General features: G+C 36.1%; 1 protein-coding gene and 1 long non-coding RNA gene across 3 annotated transcripts in view; both read left to right on the forward strand.

The window, feature by feature from the left end:
* Positions 1-367: 367 nt before the first annotated feature.
* The window catches only part of LOC145667036 (facilitated trehalose transporter Tret1-like), a 36865-nt gene continuing 17676 nt past the window's right edge, over positions 368-19556 (forward strand). The window contains exon 1 of one of the 2 annotated variants that reach the window (XM_081734729.1): positions 368-501. The gene's annotated coding sequence lies outside the window, so the exon portion shown is untranslated. Of the gene's footprint in view, positions 502-14961; positions 15015-19556 lie in introns of those variants that run through there. The other variant, XM_081734728.1, reaches the window with a different exon arrangement.
* On the forward strand, positions 795-8455 carry LOC145667035 (uncharacterized). The gene is made up of 3 exons (XR_014127855.1): positions 795-947; positions 3215-3320; positions 8222-8455. It is a non-coding gene; the product is annotated as an uncharacterized LOC145667035 (long non-coding RNA).

The following is a 19556-nucleotide window of genomic DNA, read 5'->3' on the forward strand; positions in this document are numbered from 1 at the left end:
TAAAGAAGGTGAACGCTAATGAAAGAATTGGTGGAATGAGAATGCGTGAGGGAACGGGAGAATCCTGAGAAAACTCACGGACACGGTGTTGTCCACCACAAACTTACTTGCTCCGGGGATCGAACCAAGGACTACAGACACCAGAGATAAGCACTCTACCACTGAACACATCGTGTCCCTCTAATAACTTTTAGTTAGGAATCTGCTACTTCTACGATAATTACATTTAGATCGATGGTTCATGCATCATTGCCTTCGAAGTGGAAAGTACTTTAAAGTGGTTTCAGACAGGTAAGGGAAGGGAAGGGAGTATAAAGTGGCCAGTGCGGGTAAAGTGGTCATCGGCACTTTTCTCGCCTGTATATACCTGACACCTGTTGCAAGTAGGCCCAATCAGTTGCGCTAGTTGCCATTGCAGTTGTAAACGACAAAGAGCACAGACACAATTGTGGTTCTGCTTGTATGAAGAAAAAGGTGTTTTCACCTAATGTTGATCTAAGGGTAAGTAATAGTTTAACAATGATTTTCTCCACTGTTAAAAATGATTTATTCAAAAATGAATACATTTTACTACTCAAAAAAAATTGAGTAAATTTGTCTCAATTTTGAGGAGAAAATAACTCAAAAAATGAGAATGAGGAAATTTAGTTGCATATTTGAGTCAGAGACTGGTTCTCAAAAACGAGTAATAATGTAGTCTTTAAAAATATTGTTTTATGACATAGATATATAATGGAATATCGTGAGATATAAAAGACAGTTTGCAAATGCAAGACTATGGAAAACAAGTACGAACAAGCTAACATAAGAGCACAAAAGTCCTTTATAATCCTGAACTATATGTTCTCATTCTGGCTGATGGAGGAACTACTTAGCGGATGGATAAAGAGAAAGATGGATGGATGGAAAACATGGAAGCATTGTTTACTAATCAGAGGATTACGCAGGTAAGTACTGCTAGCAACATGAATTTAGTTTTATAAGTGTGAATGCAACATTGTTTGTGTACGAACATTGTAATCGATTGGCGGTTAATCACGACAAAGCATTATTTTCCTTCGAAAATCATGAGTAATGCTTCTAGGTACTGGTTCCCAGATTGAATGCCCGGAAGCCTCACTCTATGCTTCTGGGCATTCTATATCTTAGACAAAGTTATTGTGTTAATGATATGCGACTTTCCAATATATTCAGTAAATTGATTACTTTTTTTTTTTTTTTTGTGAATTAGGGCGTGCAGGTTTACTTTTGGCGCTGCACTCTAAATAACTGTTGGAAAAATACAATTCTTTTAATAATTTCCTTCTTATTGTCCCCTAAAAGATTTGTAGTGGGTGACATGAAAAAAACTCCCTTGCGGGAAGGTTCTAGATTACTGGTCCCCTATGTAGGTTAGTAGCTGGGTTGGTTTCTTTCTCTACTAAAGTTTATACATTTAATCTACACAGCATTGCTGAGCGAGCGTTAGCGAGTGAAGGCGGGTTAGAGCCCCGCAGGGCACGTTGTTTTCTGTCTTTATTATTGCTCAATGGGAAGGGGGACCAGTAATCTAGAACCTTGCCCTCACTTGCAGGCCCGTATCCGCGCGGGGGGGTCTAGGGGGTCGGGCTCCTAAATTTTTACTGCCTGCCTAAAATGTTCACGGTAGGCTTGCAAATGCAGGGGTGCCCACAAGGGGGGGATATGACGCAAACTGCGTCATTGAAATATTTGGGGGGTAAAATCTATATAAATATGTTTGAGGGGGTGTAAAAATTAATCGAAAAGTTTTTTTCATAGAAGAACACCTACGGATAGACAATTGAGGGGGATTGCGTCAAGGACATGAGGGGGGTGGGCACCACTGGCAAATGAACTATAATATGGTTGGATTTCCCCCTCCCCTACATTTTTGGGCTGGCTACCGGCCTGCTCACTTGCACGGATAAAATTTCAAGGGACCACCAGAAGTATTAGTTGAAAAATTGCAATTTCTTTACGATTGCCATATAAATACGGATTCCGTATCTGTTGCATAAAAGCTACAATGTAAAAAAAAAAATAAAACACAGGCATTACTCGAGCAGACTGTTTTATCAAGTTTTGACACATTTCTTACATTCTCAGGTTGGGTTAAAGTTTTTTTTTTTAACAGCACTAAATAACAAGCTCCAGTACTACATACAGATTAACTTCAGAAGGGCTCGATGTAAATACAGTGTGGACGTATCGCATAAACAAGAACAAACTTGTGCTAGGTGGCAATAAAAGCATGAATGCTATCTAACCGAGTCAGTGCAGGACGAACCTGGTGGCACTGTTCGTAGGTTTCTTTAAGAGAATTTCCCTCGACTGACACAAACTTTTCACTTTATCAAATTGTCCGTTGTTTGTTGAGTGTCCAATACTTATGACAGAAGTTATGTAATAATTTTAATTTAGCTATATTAAGGGAACTACCACCAGTGGCGTCATTTAGGGGGCAGGGAGGGGTAATTGCACCCCCTGAGATTGAGATTTATATGGTTTGAGTAGAATAGTAGTCAGTGAAAAACGCAAAATTTTCTTATATCAAGGGGTCTTGCCCTCCCACAAGCAAAATCTGAAATGACGCTTCTGCTACCAACCACATTTGTTTATTCATTTACTTTTTCCTTCTATTTTTACTTTTTTTTTTTTTTTTTTTTTTTTTTTTTGCAAAAGTATACACACAGCCAACAAAATGAAATATAGTGAAATCTTTCAGTTTAACATCCCATGATTATGCCTTTAGGTTAAGGGAGACGATGATTAAAGCAAGTGAATGATGATGGAAGAATGAGAAAGTGGGAGGAAACGGGAGTACCTCGACAAAATCCACGAACACAATGTTGTTTATCACAAGCTTGCTTGGGTGAAAATCGTACCAAGGAAACCATGCACCTGAGGTAAGCGCTCCCCACTGAGCCACCGTGCACCCCACTAGCTAACAATGGGTGCAAATTATGCTACTTGCAGCACACACAAACTATTGCAATTGTATTGGTTTATTTCTGAATAACAAAGAACAATTTAAGTAGTGATGTTCGTTAACAAGAGTCTAATTGCTACTTCACATTATTCATGTATGCGCATTTCTAACATTGCAGTAAAACATTATGACAATGAACTACTTTTGAACTTCATGACTAGAAAAAGGTAAAATATATTATTTAATAGAATATATTTGTATAACAATTAAATCTTTATGTTTCAGATGGATGCTGAATTTAAAAATTTGTTCGGCGCGACAGAGTCTGTTTTCAATGTCATCTGTTTGGCAGTGATAATTTTCTTTAAGGTTTCGCTAGAGAAAGTTCTTGGTGAGTAAGATCAAGTTTTCGTGTATATTTATCATATTTCAGGTTGCATGTATAAATATGTACACAAGAGTCTATTTGTCATCAACACAACCCTACTTCTGGCAAAGCACCCATTTGTTTTTTTTCTTTACATTATCTTTTTATAGTGTCTATTCACAAACATTGTTTTATTGTTATAATTCAATCGCAGCAAATGGTAGCTTTTATATGCTTTACTTTGAAAAGTAAAAATAAGTCAGTATTTTGAAACACGTAATACCTTTTAAATAAACGTACATGAACTCAAAATTGCACATCTTTGGCTTATTATCTTCACGTCTTAAGACAGTGATGGGCAAAGCATGGCCCGCGGATTAGATGTAGCTCCTTAAACGTTTCCACCCAGCCCACGATGTGATTCATTACCTGACGAATATAACTTCACTTCTGAGAATCAGTGGATTATACTTCCACCCAAATTATGAGAAATGTTTAAAAATGCATTCACAATACCATTTATCACATTCCCCTTCATGAACTTTCAGGTATTAATAGAGCTTGGTTTTACAAGTGATACAATCACTGTTGTTTTTTTTTTAATTATATTGGCCCACCTATATTTTCTTCCGTTTTTCTTTAGCCTGCGGCCCAAAATGTTTCCCCATCATTGTGCTAAGGAATATAACAATTGTCTAGGGCTTTAGAAAGCAGTACACTTTAAGTAAAACCTTATTTCAACTCATGGAAGTAGTTTTTGAATAATTTAGTGTGATTTACATTGTACTTAAAAAAATATTTTGGCAGACAATAGCAATATCTACTAATTCCAAACATTATTATATACTGACTTAGTCATATTTTCTCTCTATAGATCAATTGCGCACTACAAAAAAAAAAAAAATCACAAAACAAACATTTATAAACTTACATAAAAAAAAGTTGCTTTTGTAGTATAATCTCTTTGAGTAATGAATGGGGAATTTAGGTCTGAATATAATACAAATAATATACGGGAGTGAAACGTGATAACCCACAAATGTGTGTTCATCAAGATTTTACAAACACTTACACTTTTACGAACATTTTCGTTATTTGGTTTAAACCAGTTGGTTTTTTTGAAAAAAACCAGCTGCTTTAAACATTGGTTTAAACCAGCCAACCCTGATATGTAGTCATTAAGTTTCCTTTCTATGAATAAAGAATCTGTATTCTCAAGCAGTGGCGTAACTAACAGGCTCCCGGTATTTAAGTTTCGGAGTATAACTTTATAATGTTTGGATGTTAAAAGCCCTTTGCAGAGTTCCTCCGTGGCTAAGCGGTTATCGTACGCGCTCTTGGCGCGGGAGACCCGGGTTCGATTCCCGACGGGAGCTCATGTGGTTCGGATTCCACGTTAATCAGTAGGTCCACGTCTCACATAGCCTCGCTGCTGAAAGGGACGCTAAACTGAAATTCAACTCCATTCAAAAGCACTTTGCAGGTTTCATATTACTGCAAGAGTACTCTACTTAGAGGAAAAAGAAATCACGGAACCAGCTATAATAGATTTAGTGAATTCTACTCGGAAAATGTATCGCCTTTTGTTGCAACAACTAACAAGTTTCCGATGAGTAGTGAAGAAACAATTTAGTGAAATTTTAACTTGGAATTAATTAGCCAATTATTTAGTCGTAGATAACTTCCTATGTTAGTAGTGTTCTGGATTTGTGTACTTCTTTGCAACTGTATCTCACTGTGCCTCTGACGAAGCCAATCCTGAGCGATCATTCAGTACACTAAAAGCCATCAAACTTTATATTCGTAGAACAAGGTCGAAGATGAAATTGAGCTCAGCCCCGTAACTTGGGCTTTTTCTTGGAAGACCAAACATTAATTAGACCTCCTAAAATATGTCAAGTTGAGGCCCCCTAGTGTAATGATGGCATTTGAAGTGAAATCCTTACTAAACGTGTTCGATAATTCTTGGGGCGCCAGTTGATGGTTTACTAAAGTAACATCCAGATTACATATATGCTACATCTTAAAGGAATGTATTTCGTTCAGATAGTGGGGCAGCAGAAACATCTTAAATTATTTGCAATGCTTTTGAAAATAGTACGGTGCTTCACAAGTTAACTAAATGAGACAATATGTTGAAAGTATTACTAAATATATATTTTGTCTGGGGCTCTAATAGGACACATTTTACTGAATGAGGCTCTTAACACATTTTCGTTTCATTTTTTTTTCTGTTATGTGGTAAACCTTTTCCAAGCTTTATTTAGAAGTTCCTGTTCATATCACATCATACAAAGCAACAAAGTTTTAACTCAAATGAATCCTATCAAACAACTGGAAGCTTAATTGGGGGGGGGGCAGTTTCCCCATTCCCCCGCAAAAGTTACGGCATTGGTTGAGCCCTTTGCCAATCCTGAGCACTGAAAGCGAAGAATGGCACCACGTTGATATTGAGAAAGTAGTCAGCGAATTACTCTCCGAAAAAAAAAAAAAAATACGCCGGTTTAGAAATATGTGAGCAAGTTGCACAAGTTGTGACGAGTTTTCATATGTTAGTTGTAATGTGAACGTTAGGAAACAAATTATTTCTGCTCTTGCCTTTGAGGTGAGCGGTCCCAGGTTCGACTCCTGGTGGGGACACTCGGCCGAAAGAGTGTAACAGCTTTTTCAGACCTGCCATCTTGAGTGAAGTCTTTCTTGGGTTTCATTCATTCATACCATTCAAATGCCGGGATGGAGGTACCTAATATAATGGTCCCAGGCTGCTTCCTTCCTTTCCCAATCCTTTCTTCCTTCCCTTTCATCGTACAGTGGGCTCGCTGAGGGACGTCATCCTTTATACGGGATGGGCTAACGTGGCCTTAGATGCCGACAGCCCAGAAATCTAATTCCTAATTCCTAGAAATTATTTCTTTTAAGAAACTTTTTAGTCCCATGTAATTGCTTAATAATAATAATAATAATAATAATAATAATAATAATAATAATAATAATAATAATAATAATAATGTGCAATTTTTGTATATTAGCAAGTAGTGTCTGACTAGATGGAAAAATAACTCTACTACTGTATAAATTGTACGTGTGCCATGAACGTAGAAACAGGAAGAGCCCTTTTGACATTTTCGCGGATGGAGGGGGGCATGCATTCTTAGTTACGCTACTATTCTCAAAACATTCTAGTAATTTGTTTAACAATTGCTAAAAAAAGTAGAAATCGAATAACGGTGAAACTTTATATAACAGAATTTGTGGTGTGATTCATTGTTTCTTTCTTTCTTTCTTTCTTTTTTTTTTTTCCTCACACATAAGCAGAAATGACCAATTTTCAGGTTTATTGTTTCCTTGTCTTGCATAGATGAAACAGATCGAAATGTTTTTGGTTACCTTTCAATTTCCTTATTTTTATAATCTTATTTCAATTGATATTAATCCTTCCAGAACGTGACAACCCTACTATTATTGAGCTGAGCGAAGCGAAGCTCTTATACTCGGGTTAGCCGTTTGGTTGTCCGCGAACTCCTCCTAGACCGTTTGGCCGATCTCAACCAAACTGAGCACGCTGATAGAGTATGTCGTGCTGAGTGACAACATAGGTCGAAATCAAAAATCCGATGTACCATCGAGGAATAATGACCGAAAAACGCTTCCTCCTAGACCGTTTGGCCGATCTCAACCAAACTAAGCACGCTGATAGAGTATGTCGTGCTGAGTGAGAACATAGGTCGAAATAAAAAAATCCGATGTACCATCGAGGAATAATGACCGAAAAACGCTTCCTCCTAGACCGTTTGGCCGATCTCAACCAAACTTAGCACGCTGATAAAGTATGTCGTGCTGAGTGACAACATAGGTCGAAATCAAAAATCCGATGTACCATCGAGGAATAATGACCGAAAAACGCTTGCATAGACTTAACATGGGGAAAAAGTTTTCACGCGATTTTTTTGTCAACAATTAAAAATGACATTTCTTATTGCATAATGGCCAGGAATGATTACGTAGTTTAAGCTCGCTCAGCTCATTTCATTGCAATCGGGTACATCCATTGCATTCCTAGTTATAAAGATCGCCATAGACGAGTCAGGTCTTAAGTCTTTCATTTGATGTTTATTAGGATCACGCAAGTGGGATATATATAATATTGTAATGTTAGTACCATAAAAGGTGTTCATTTTACTCCGACCTCACTCACCTTCATTCTCACAGTGAATTGGCCCTCGCCCTCACCTTCGAAGAGAGTTGACCATTGCTCTCGCCTTCGTGTTGGGAATTTGTCCTCGCTCTAGCCCTGACAGTGACAGTTGGCCCTCGCCCTCGCTGTCCAAGCTTGTCATCGCCCTCGCGTCATTATGTTTGAGAGAGAATTTGAGGGTGAGGATGCCCTCGAGAGGGCCATCCTCGCAAGGGTAAACACCTCTGGCTTAGTACGTCCGTTACACCTCTCAATAACTCTTCAACAAAAGATAATTTTAAAATTGTTTTCTGCAATCAACAGCTAGATAATTATCTCGGAGGAGTTCGTTAATGGATGTGATCCACCTACTTGTAGTGATAGAAATAAACCATTTCCGGTTAACGTTGATCACTATAGAGCATAGACAGTAATCTCACATTGTATATTTTTTAATCGATTAAGCGTCCCTAGAATATATTCCATTTCCACTCTAATCACTCTGCTAAAACACTAAATGGTAAATCTACTACAACTTCTGGTTTCAATATTAATTGAAGAAATATTGCGTAATTCTCTTTACTGTCTTTACCAGAGTCTATATTATCGTATTTCAATTGATACTAATTCAAATTAGAACGTAGCAACACTAATATTATTCGAGATATCGCCATACACGAATAAGATTTATAAGTATTTCATTTTATTTTTATTTCTATTGTCACTAATTACACAATCTCTTTGTTTCCAGGGAGATGAAGGCATAGACACATTTATAGCAAATGAAAAACTTCTGGGAGGATCTCATGTCCATTGGCAGTTGACACAGACTGTTTTCCAACGAATGCATACATCTGTCATAATACTTTGTAGGCCTATTCAGTGGGTTCATGTATCCTCATTGTCTTGTGTAAGTTGTTATAAAAATTGTGCTCATGTATAGACTTAGTTTATTATTTGACAAATAAAAAATACAATGTACAAACGTATTTTCCTTTAATCAAAATGAAACAAATGTATATACATTTAAGTTTGTTTGTTTGTTTGTTTGTGTTTTTGTATATATATATATATATATATATATATATATATATATATATATATATATATATAACGTCGCATGATTATGTTTCAAGGCTAAAGGAGAAGAAAATGATAATGAAGTGATGCAATGAAGAAAGTAGGAGGAAACGAGAATACATCGAGAAAACCAGTGCACATAAAATTTGTCCACCATATCAGGTTTACTTGTTTCAAACTACGCAAACCAACATAATAATGTAAAAGGAGCTTGTGTGTTGATTAAATTAAAATTCTCATCTATGCTATTTATGGAAACAACAGGTCTCAGCATAAAAATGTAACTTGCAGATTCAAAATTGAGTAAAAACGTACTTTAACAATTAGATTATATTAGTATTCAAAAATAGGAATGGGAGTATTTATTCTGCTGCGTTGCAGGCACAGGGAAAATTCCCCAAAATTACAAAGGTAGATGAATTTCACACTGCACTAACAAATTTATAGTAAGTACGCCTTCTACACATTAATATTGATGTTAGACATTTTCATCTTCAAAGCTGGGAAATAGAAGTAATTTTTGAAGTACTCGTATTTTTTCAAAAACTGATTTCTATTTTCCAACTTTTAAGAGGAAAATGTTTTAACTTCAATATTAATGTGTAGAAGGCGTACTTACTATAAATTGTCCAGTGCAGTGTGAGAGTAATCTTCCTTTCTAGTTCCAGGAAACCTTCCCTGTGTCAGCAAGGCAGCAGAATAAGTACTTTTTTCTCATTTTTGAATACTAATAAAATCTCATTTTTGAGTACTTTTTTACTCATTTTTTAAAAAAAACCCTTCTCATTTTCGAGAAGGGTTTTTCTCAAATTTGAGAGGAAATATTCTCAATTTTTGAGAAAGTGTGTTTCTCAATTTTGCGGCTATCTGAGCATTTCGAATACTTTTCTACTCAATTTTGAGTATACATGTTCTCAATTGTGAGGAGAGCATTACTAGTTTTTGAACAAAGAATTTCTCAATGTTGATTACATTCATCTCATTTTACGGTTAACTTTCTCATTTTTGAGCAAATGTGTTCTCGTTATTTTTGAGAAATAGCAGTTTCTCATTTTATTTAAGAATATTTTATCTCGCTTTTAAGAGAATTTTTACTCAAAAGTGAGTAAAATTTACTCAAATTTGAGTACATATTGTTCTTATATTTTGAACACCCACACTTTCTCACTTTTGAGAACAATGTATTCGGAGCTATTCTGAGAACACAATGTTCTCAAATTTGAGTCAATTTTACTCATTTTTAAGTAAGTATTTTTAACAGTGTCCCAACTATACAGAACTTGATGACTATATAATATTTTTATTATCAAGCGTAATGCTTTTTATTAATTTTTGTATTATTTAGTAGCGTTTAAGTTTTATTGTTCAGAGCGAAGAAAGAAATATACAGTGTGGCATGCAATCGGGCAAAGTGGTCAGAAAGTGGCCATCTCACTGTGGCCATTTGGCCCGACGCTTCCAATTGATCCAAATATTGCTAAATTATGTAATAATTTAGGCTTAATATTTTAATGTTGAAACAGCGGTTCACTTATTATATTCTTGCAATGCTAGGTACGCTCATATAGACTTAGGTCTATATTCTTGATCGAAATAATATAGAAGTTATTAACCTATTCTGTTCATGTAACTAATAAATGTATTTGACTATTTTGAAAGGTGGGGTTTTGGTAGCTTCTATTTGAATTCTCTGTATTCAGCACGACTACAGGTACGAGTAATATACTATAATAACAGTTTCTTCCAGTCTTTCAGATTTAACTGGACTATTAATAGATGACTATTGGATATAAAGATGCTCTTTAACCCTCTAAATTAACAAGTCAATTGTAATCCTTAAATTCTCACACCGAATCATGGCGCCGCGAATCCCATAAGCAACAGATATTGTGGACAAGCGTGCCTACTATGCTCGACTAGATCGAGTAAAGTGGCCTCGTGTAGTGTAGAAGCTAACGCTCTCGCCTTCGGTGCGAGCGATCCTGGTTCGATTTCCGGTGGGGGCACTCGATCGAAAAAGTGTAAACGAAGCCACCCTGAATGAGGTTTTCCTGGGTTTCTCTCATTCACACCAGGCAAATGCCGGGGTGGTGCCTAACATATAGGTCCCAGGCCGCTTCCTTCCTTCCCCAATCCTTTCTCCGGATAGTGAGCTCGCCGAGAGACGTCATTCCTCAAAATGTGACGACAAATCTAAAATCCTAATCCTAATCCTAGGTCGGGTAAAGTGGACATTTTGTATGACTTGAAATTATCAATAATTACTCCGTAAAGCTTCTTCAAAACAGGCTCATTTAAATATGTCTTAAAACTTAACGAAGGACTTACATTATAGAAATTTTATTTACTTGCTAGCATCTTTATATAGGACTGAAAAAGAAATTAAAATTCCTTAGAGTGGCCGCTTTACCCACCTTTCTCCTATTTCTTAAAATTAAAATTCGGCAGAAATCCTTAAATTTTCAAGAAAATTATTTTCTGGAAACAGATTTGTGCACCTCTAGTGGGGTGCAAAGTTTAGGGTTCCCTGTCTACAAAAGACATCTCAACAAATAAAATATTAAAAAACGTGTTTTTTTTTAGAAAAATTAAACAAATAAAACAAAATATACTACAAAGTAAAACAATAAATCTGTTTCCAAGACACTTATGTTTTTTAAAATCTTTATGCTCGACTAAAACGAACGACCGCGCTCTTCGATAAATTCTTCAATCTGACGTAATGTTATAATATAATGTTACTATTCTAATAACCCTAACATTCTTTTTTATTAATAATATAAATTAATGTATATTTACATATAACATTACTTCAAAATTGAAGAGTTAAAATTGTTTATGTATACATGAGAGTACTCTCACCATGGTTTTTCTTTTGGTCATGCCTAAATGTAATTTCTTCTTAAAAGTAATGTTGTTGAAACCATTTTTTCTTTTTAGTTTGATTGTTTTATTTTGTTTGTTAGTTTTTTTAAAAAAGGAAAGCACTTTTTTAAAATATATTTTTATTTCATTTTATTTTCTACATTTTAGCCATAATTCAATGCATTTTCTATAGTAGAAATGTTGTGTGATGAAATTTAGAAATGAAATGAAATGAAATCTTTAAGTTTTACGTCCCATTGTTATACCGGTTAGGGTAAAGGAGACGGTGATGATGAGAAATGAATGAAATAGTGGAATGAAGAAAGTGGGAGGACATGGGAGAACAACTCCGAGAATATCCACGCACACTGTATTTGCCGACCACAAGGCTTGAGCTGGGATTGAACCAAGGATCCCGCACACCAGAGATAAACACTCTACCACTGTTCCATCGCTCCCCCCCCCCGCAAAAAATTTAGGAATCGGATTAAGACTAAAAACATCAGGCGTTCTAAATGTTTGCTGCAATCCATTATAAGCAATCGCACCAAATACTTTTATAGTCTTAGATAGTCTTAGACCCATTCCTTCATTTTGCCACAGAAGAATCCTTTCTTGGTATTTTATAAAAGCATTAATTTTATTATTTTTTACGCTTCGTACTTTTTACTTTTTAAAAAAAATGTTTTCTTCACATTTAGTTCTTGAAGTCTCCGCGGATCGCACTTTCACAATCTGAAAAGTAACTTACAGTTTCCCTGGATGTTATACTGTACCCAACTACTCTGGAACAGTGTTGGTTGCATAACAGGACAGGATAAATACGTAGTAAAGAGCAATATTAACACATATGAAAGTAATAATGGAGTGTTGTATTTTCAGCCGACTATGCAAAATTTCGTCAATGTACTATGTCAGAAAATGAGATAAATTAAGGTTCTAAGATTTCAGCACAGGATTCTACCATTGTAAGTTAAAGAAACGCATGTAAAAACAATACATTTCAGTCCAGTGTTCTTCGAGTTGTTGAAATAGGGGTAATTGGAATGAAGATAAAAGAAAAATTCAAATCAAAATATAGTGCAGAAATTGTAAGAAAAAAATGAAACGAAAAAGGAAGAAAGGAAAATCATAAAAGCAATAAAGAAGTACACACTATCTTAGACTCACGATATTTATATTAATGATATTCTTTAGAAATGAAGTATGCTTTCCAGTAATACATACTCATGCCGTGTTATAATCCACAAATTTGGGAGAAGTTCTGGAAACTTTTCCGGAATCATCCCAACGGAGCCGTCATCATTGGTTAGGATCCCATGACGGTTTCAAACAGCCAAAACCAGCACTGCATCAGAAGAAGGTCCTCCTGTGTGTTTGGTGGACTGCTCGCGGCATCGTGCATCGGGAATTGCCACGAGCTGTTCAGAGCATCAATGCAACTGTCCACTGTCAGCAGTTGAGCCGTGTTCAAGAAAAACTCAAAACTCTGGAGCCAGCACTTCTGAATCACAAAGGACAACGCTAAGCCCCGCGTAGGATGACTCGGGATACCATTCTCCGCTTTGGATGGGAAACACTATTGCGTCCGCCATACTCCCCGGACATTGCACCGTCCGATTATCACCTGTTCCATTCTTTGGTCAATCATCTTAGAGGATTCCAGTTCAAATTCCTAGTAGAGGTGCTAAATACACTGATACCTTCATCGCTTCACGGCCCACCAAGTTCTATCGGGAAGGACTCCATGGCTTTCCAGAACGTTGGCAAAAAGTCGTTGATGCTGATGGATACTATTTTTGATCTTCCAGGTACGTCTTAGGTGACATATCTATGTTCGAAGGTGGTGGATGAAAAAGCGACTGAACTTTCATGGTTACCTTTATAGAAATAAATTGTGATTATAGATTTGAGAATTCAATGCCGTATCTGAAATCGCAAAAGCAATCTGACCAACAAGCGGCAAGAAGAGGGGGATGTGGAGTATACAGGGGATAGGGCGTCAGGTAAACAAAGACAGAAACCACAAATCTAGACAGTGAAGAGGTTACATTTCAAGTGGCTTCATCATCATGTGAGGTCAGCAATCTCTCGATTGGTTTCGCACAGTTTTCACCCTTTCCTGTCCTGGGCCATACTTCTTTGTAACTTTGTAGCTTACTAACAGCTCTTTGAAACTTTTTCTTCCTTATATTTTGTTGGATCAAAAGATCCAATATGTTTCAATCGTATCTACAGAACTACATAGAGTGTATCCAAACTCTATCAGTTAACTCAGTATGGTGTTATATATATACGAAAGCTCGATTTAGGGGCCTTTCAAAAATGTTGTGGTGGCCCTGACCCAATTGGTCCAAAAGATCCAATATATTTCAGCCAAAAATTTTCTTGTACTCCTTATATCTGGAGAACTAAATATAGCGTAACCAAACCTAAATCATGACTTAACTCAGTATGATGTGCTTATTCCGCAAAAAATACGAAAACTCGATTTAGGGGCTTTCCAAAAATATTGTGGTGGTCCTGATCCAATTGGTGCAAAAGGTCCGATATATATATATATATATATATATATATATATATATATATATATATATATATATCAGTCAAAAATGTTCTTGTACGCCTTATATCTGGAGAACTACATATAGTGTAGCCAAACCCAAACTATCATTGAACTCAGTATGATAAATTAATTCCGTGGCCCCGCGTAGCTAACGCTCTCGCCTTTGGTGCGAGCGGTCCCGAGTTCGATTCCCGGTGGGGGTACTCGGTCGAAAAAGAGTACCAGCTTTTTCAGGCCAGCCACCTTGAATGAGGTTTCCCTGGGTTTTCCTCATTCACATCAAGCAAATGCCGGGGTGGTACCTAACTTTCTTTCTTCCTTCCCTTTCCCCGGATAGTGTGCTCGCCGAGAGACGTCATGCCTCAAAACGTGACGAGCTAAATGGCCATGAGATGCCGAGAAACCAGAAATCTAAACCCTAAATAAATTTATTCCTTAAAAAAAAAAAAAAAAAACGAAAAATTGGTTTAGGGGTCTTTTAAAAATGTTGTGGCCCCTTATCCACAAACTAAATATTGACCACGATCGCAATTTTTTGATAAATTTCTTGGATCATTCCTAAAATCCTTGTTTGCATTGTTTGGTCCGTACATTTCAATCATGGCCTTCCGCTAGGTCTTTTTGCTTCCGCAATTCCCTCCATACCTAATAAACGAGATTCAAGCAGGTTATCATTTGCGAAACAACAGATACGGCTTCGTTTCGAAGAAAGAAAAAGACAAGTTGATAACATCAACTTCATAATATTTCCCTAGTAGCTTGGGGAAATAACCATCGATAAATGAAAAATAAATATTCAACAGATAACTGATAAGCCAATAGAACGCTATTTTTTAATATCAATATGCAACATGTTGATAACCGACAATGATATTCTTTAATAAGAGAAAAACACTGATAATAAAGAATACGTAGGGAACATGATAACGAAAATTATCTGAAAAACATTTCACAATTACCTACAAGTTATCTCCCTACCAGTTCTTAGGATGCGGAAAGCAGAAACCGGTCTGTACAACTTCACCACTTTTACGTAAGCATTAGACATTTTCTATCCTATTTTATTAACGAATTTAGTATTGTTTCTTTTAGAACAGTGTTAGTATTAGGCAATGTTCAGAACCAGTTTTAACCTCTTCACCACCCTAGATCGGACAACTTACGGTACGTTCAATGTCAAATTTATCGAATATTTTCAGAGTATCGAATTTTAATTATTCGGCATGATTTTATGTAGGATTTTGAAACTTGCTTGTCACGACAAGAATGATGAAATGTGCCAGTTTCACTTACCAAAGACCAGTGGCGTATTTAAAGTGGGGCTATCGGGCTCAACACCCCTTCCCCGAAATAAATTTGTTACTTTTTCGCATTTCATGTACAATAATCCCTCTTACCACTTCTAAGATTTTCATTCACTTTCCATTTTCTTATGCTGTTTGTTGAGAGATATTACTGTATTTATCGGATTTCATTCCATGTAAGAACTGTGTTCTTTTTTCTTTCTTTCGTCCATTCTACTCTTCTGTTTCCTTTTCTTAGTTGTTACTTTCTTTCGTTTTTCCTATCCTACTTTCGACCGTTGTTGGTTGTGATTCAAGTCGGCCGTCGTCAGTAACACCAAAAGGAGCTGATAAGCGAAACTGGTGTTCCACACCAATTTTGCACAGATATCAACATAATGGGACTTTAGTTATTATACCAAATGAATATTTACATCGTTTAGTTGTAAAGGTAAATGTTTGAATTAAATTAGGCCAAAAGGATGCTTCCTTTTTCTTCTATGAATATAATAAAAGGTTAGATTTACTACTACATTTTTGTAGGGTCTATGTATCATATCACATAAAATTCACCAGTCTGCAATTCTTGCCATTAAAACTGCAATCAGTGTATTTCAGCTTCAACTCGCCTCAACATTTTCTTTCAGGTAAAAACGCACACAGATAAAACTGAACATTTTCATTTTTGTTTTCTAAAATGAATTCAGTTAAGTTGAAATGAGATTACAAATATTCAACATGTGTTTGCAGGATCGTCATTTTAGATTTCCCTGGGGGGAAATCCTCCACTGACGCGAATTTCACGTTTTTTTTTTCTAGTATATTAGTAGACAATTGATTAAAATATATTTAATGCTCAAACGCAAGTGGGCAATTGCCTTCCCCTACTTCCCCGTGTTATGCATAGCAACGACTCAAACAAAATCCTAAATACGCCACTGCCAATCAGTAATTTAGAGAAAACTGAAATTGTTTAACGTCGATTCGGATGAGAAGGAAAGGATTCGTAAGAGAAGGAATAACCTACAAAATTTTAAATTTTTGTTGTTGTATTCTGAGAAACGAAACAACGCTATTTGTATTTGTATTTAAAACACAAGTACGCAAAATATTGTAACATTTATTGATCCTCGAATTATTGTTATGCAAAGAGTAGCTTCTACAAACGCATGCATGCTCGTGGAAATGAAAAAATGAAAAGAAATCTTTAAGTTTTACGTCCCACGGTTATGCAGATTAGGCTAAAGGAGACGGTGATGATGAGAGATGAGTGAAATGGTGGGATGAAGAAAGTGGGAGGAAACGGGAGAATCCCGAGAAAACCCACGAGCACGGTGTTTGTGCTCGTAAATGGTTTAAACAAGATATCACTAAAATCAAGTCATTAAAATACCTTTTCGTTTCAAAGGAAAGATAAGAACACGTTTTTTGCTACGATTATCACCAGCTGCCATTTGTTACAAAGGAAAAAAATATTTGCGACATAGGATGTATTTGTGATTCTTTTTTTAAATCATTATGTACTACTGTATATATCCAGTAAGAAAGGTGACTAATGAGAAATGAAAGACAAGACATTGTGGACTGGTAGGTTGCAATACCGTTTTAAAATAGACATTTCTTGAGTTAACCCTCTGACTACCAACAGGGGGGAGGTACTTTTGTTCCCCCCCCCCACAGTATATATTTTTTTTTGTAATTACTCTTCTAATTGTTTCTTTAAAATTTTAAGAATATATATTATTACTCAACATGTTTATCTAAAGCTAGCAGTACCGGCTTCCGGGCTTAAGCCCCCCCCCCCCGAAATCTTACTTACTATAATAAAGTATATGAAATATCTTGCAGAATTTTCACATTTTCAGGTAAATCCCCCCCCCCCGAAAGTTAGCAAAGTCCTCCCCGAAACAAAATAGTAAATAAGCCACTGGTGGTTCAAATTGAACGTTAGTGTGTGTCATAAAATTTTAAATTTTAAGTTGGTGGGCATAAAGTAGGATACACTCCACTCCACCAGAAAGTAGGGTAGGTAGGAGTAGTGTTGTAAAAAAACGGTTTTTTTTCTGTGAAGTTTTTTTCAATAAAAAACATCGTTCTTTTTCATGTTTTTTTCAAATGTCTGTTTTTTTTCTGGCAGCTATTATTTATTGATTTATCTTGAAGATTATTGAAATAATCAATAGAACTTGAGTCGAAGCCCTCGTAACTTACAAATCGTTTGTTTCCTTGTACCTATACGAGCAAAATCGTGTGATTATTCCTTTCGGACCCAGATCATTTTTGGCGTTTTCCTACTTTGTCAGTTAGTGACTTATTGCTCAAAAACCATTTACCCTATTGATATGGTTAAGACCTTGTTTTTTAGAAAAGGAATGTGGCTATTTTTTGGTGTACGTTACATTGCAGTGTTGCGAGCAGGTGGGAAATTACTGAGGGAAATGTTGGGGTGAAAATTTACAAAAAATCCCTAACCGAATTTCAAGATTTTTTGTATCTAGCACCACTGTCGCCATATGGGTCTAAGTCACCTAAAAAAATTATTTGGTGCGTTGACAAGGTACAGTGAAAACCTAAAGTTGCTGGCTTCCATTCAAAGAGAGAAAGAAAAAAATCTCTGTTTCCATACACATGAAATTTTGACACTTTTTACTCCTCAGAAGCAAAAACCAACATATATGCCGGGGCTACAGCTTCTCTAATTATCCTATTGAAACTTTTTATGGTGCGTTCTGTAGGCGAAAGAGAAGAGTTTTAGGTAGTGGTACATTTGTTGCAACGTAGCGAGCAAGAGGGAAATAATAGAGGGGAAAGGGAAATTTGCCAAATTTTTTACTTTAAATCGGGAATTAATTGTTTAGGCTGGAAACACTGCCATAAAACAGACGTAAAGTATCTGAAAGTAAACCTTCGTACCCCAAGAATACTTCCTACAAGTATCATGGCTATATCTAACAAAGTAAGCATGATTTTTTTTAAAAAAATCTCATTCTACCTCAGAAATTCACAATGTTCTTAACATTTACAGAACATAGTTTATTATAAGCCTTGACTGTACTTCTCCTAATTATTCTACCGAAACTTTTTATGCTGTGCTATGTAGGCCAAGGACGAGGCTTTCAGACAGTGGTACGTTTGTTCGAATGTAGCCAACAAGAGGGAAATAATAGAGACAAAAAGGGATTTTTTTTCAAAATTTCTCCCTAAAATCGGAAATTAAAATTTTCTGTAGCTGGCAACAGTGCTAGCAGACACACACAAACTATCTTAAAAGAAGCTTTGGTATCCCTATAATATACCCTACAAGTATTGTGACAATATCTAATAAAGTAAGCAGGTCATTAAAAAATATTTCAGTCTACCTAAAAAAATCACAGTTATCTTTCCACTTAGAGAACAAAGTCTACTGTAAACCTTAACTGTACTTCCTCTAACTATCCTATTGAAACTTTCTATAGTGCGTTGTGAAGGGTAAAGACAAGACTTTCAGATACTGGTACTTTTGTTCCTATGTAGCCAACAAGAGGGATATAATAGACAAAACACGTAATTTTCCCCTAACATCTTGAATTAAAATTTTCCGTAGCTGGCAACACTGCTACTAGACAGACGAAAACTATCTTAAAATAAACACTGGTACATTACTAATATATCCTACAAGTATCATGGCGATATTTAAGATACAATGCTTTTAATTACCAAAAATATATTTCGATAAAGAGAAAAGTAGGGGAAAATCAAGAGTTAGAACCTTAATCCGAATTTTTCGTGCGTTTCCTAATTACTCCACTGTAACGATATGTACCCGAGTTTGTTCAGTAAAAACAAATGTTCGACTGGCGTAAGTTCACTTGCATTCGGGCGTATAGGTACGGTTTATAACAAAAATTTCGAATTTTTTGCCCAAATTTAAGATTTTAATTTCCGTAGTTGGCAACACTGCGCGCAAGCCCGTCCAATTGATGACAACAATACGCTGCTGAAGTCGTCTGCTGTGAATTTTACTGGGGACAGCCATATTGGTTACAAACAACCTGTTGCTAAGGTGTTGTTAAGGCAGTTTCAATGGCGTTGTACGTGGCAGTTGTGAGTCTTGTGAAAAACGAACTTAAAGTATAAATATGAGGCTACATATTTAACGAATAGCAGTGAATATATTTACTTTATACTTACAGAAAGGCCATATTTATCATAATATGAAACAAAATTGCTCTACATTTTAATTTCTTCAATCGCCAATAACTAGCTGGACAAGAAGTGATTGAGAATCCCACGCATGTATATGAGCGCCCTTA

The sequence above is a fragment of the Thermobia domestica genome, chromosome 12 (assembly GCF_964235325.1).
Source record: "Thermobia domestica chromosome 12, izTheDome1.hap1.1, whole genome shotgun sequence".
Lineage (NCBI taxonomy): Eukaryota > Metazoa > Arthropoda > Insecta > Zygentoma > Lepismatidae > Thermobia > Thermobia domestica.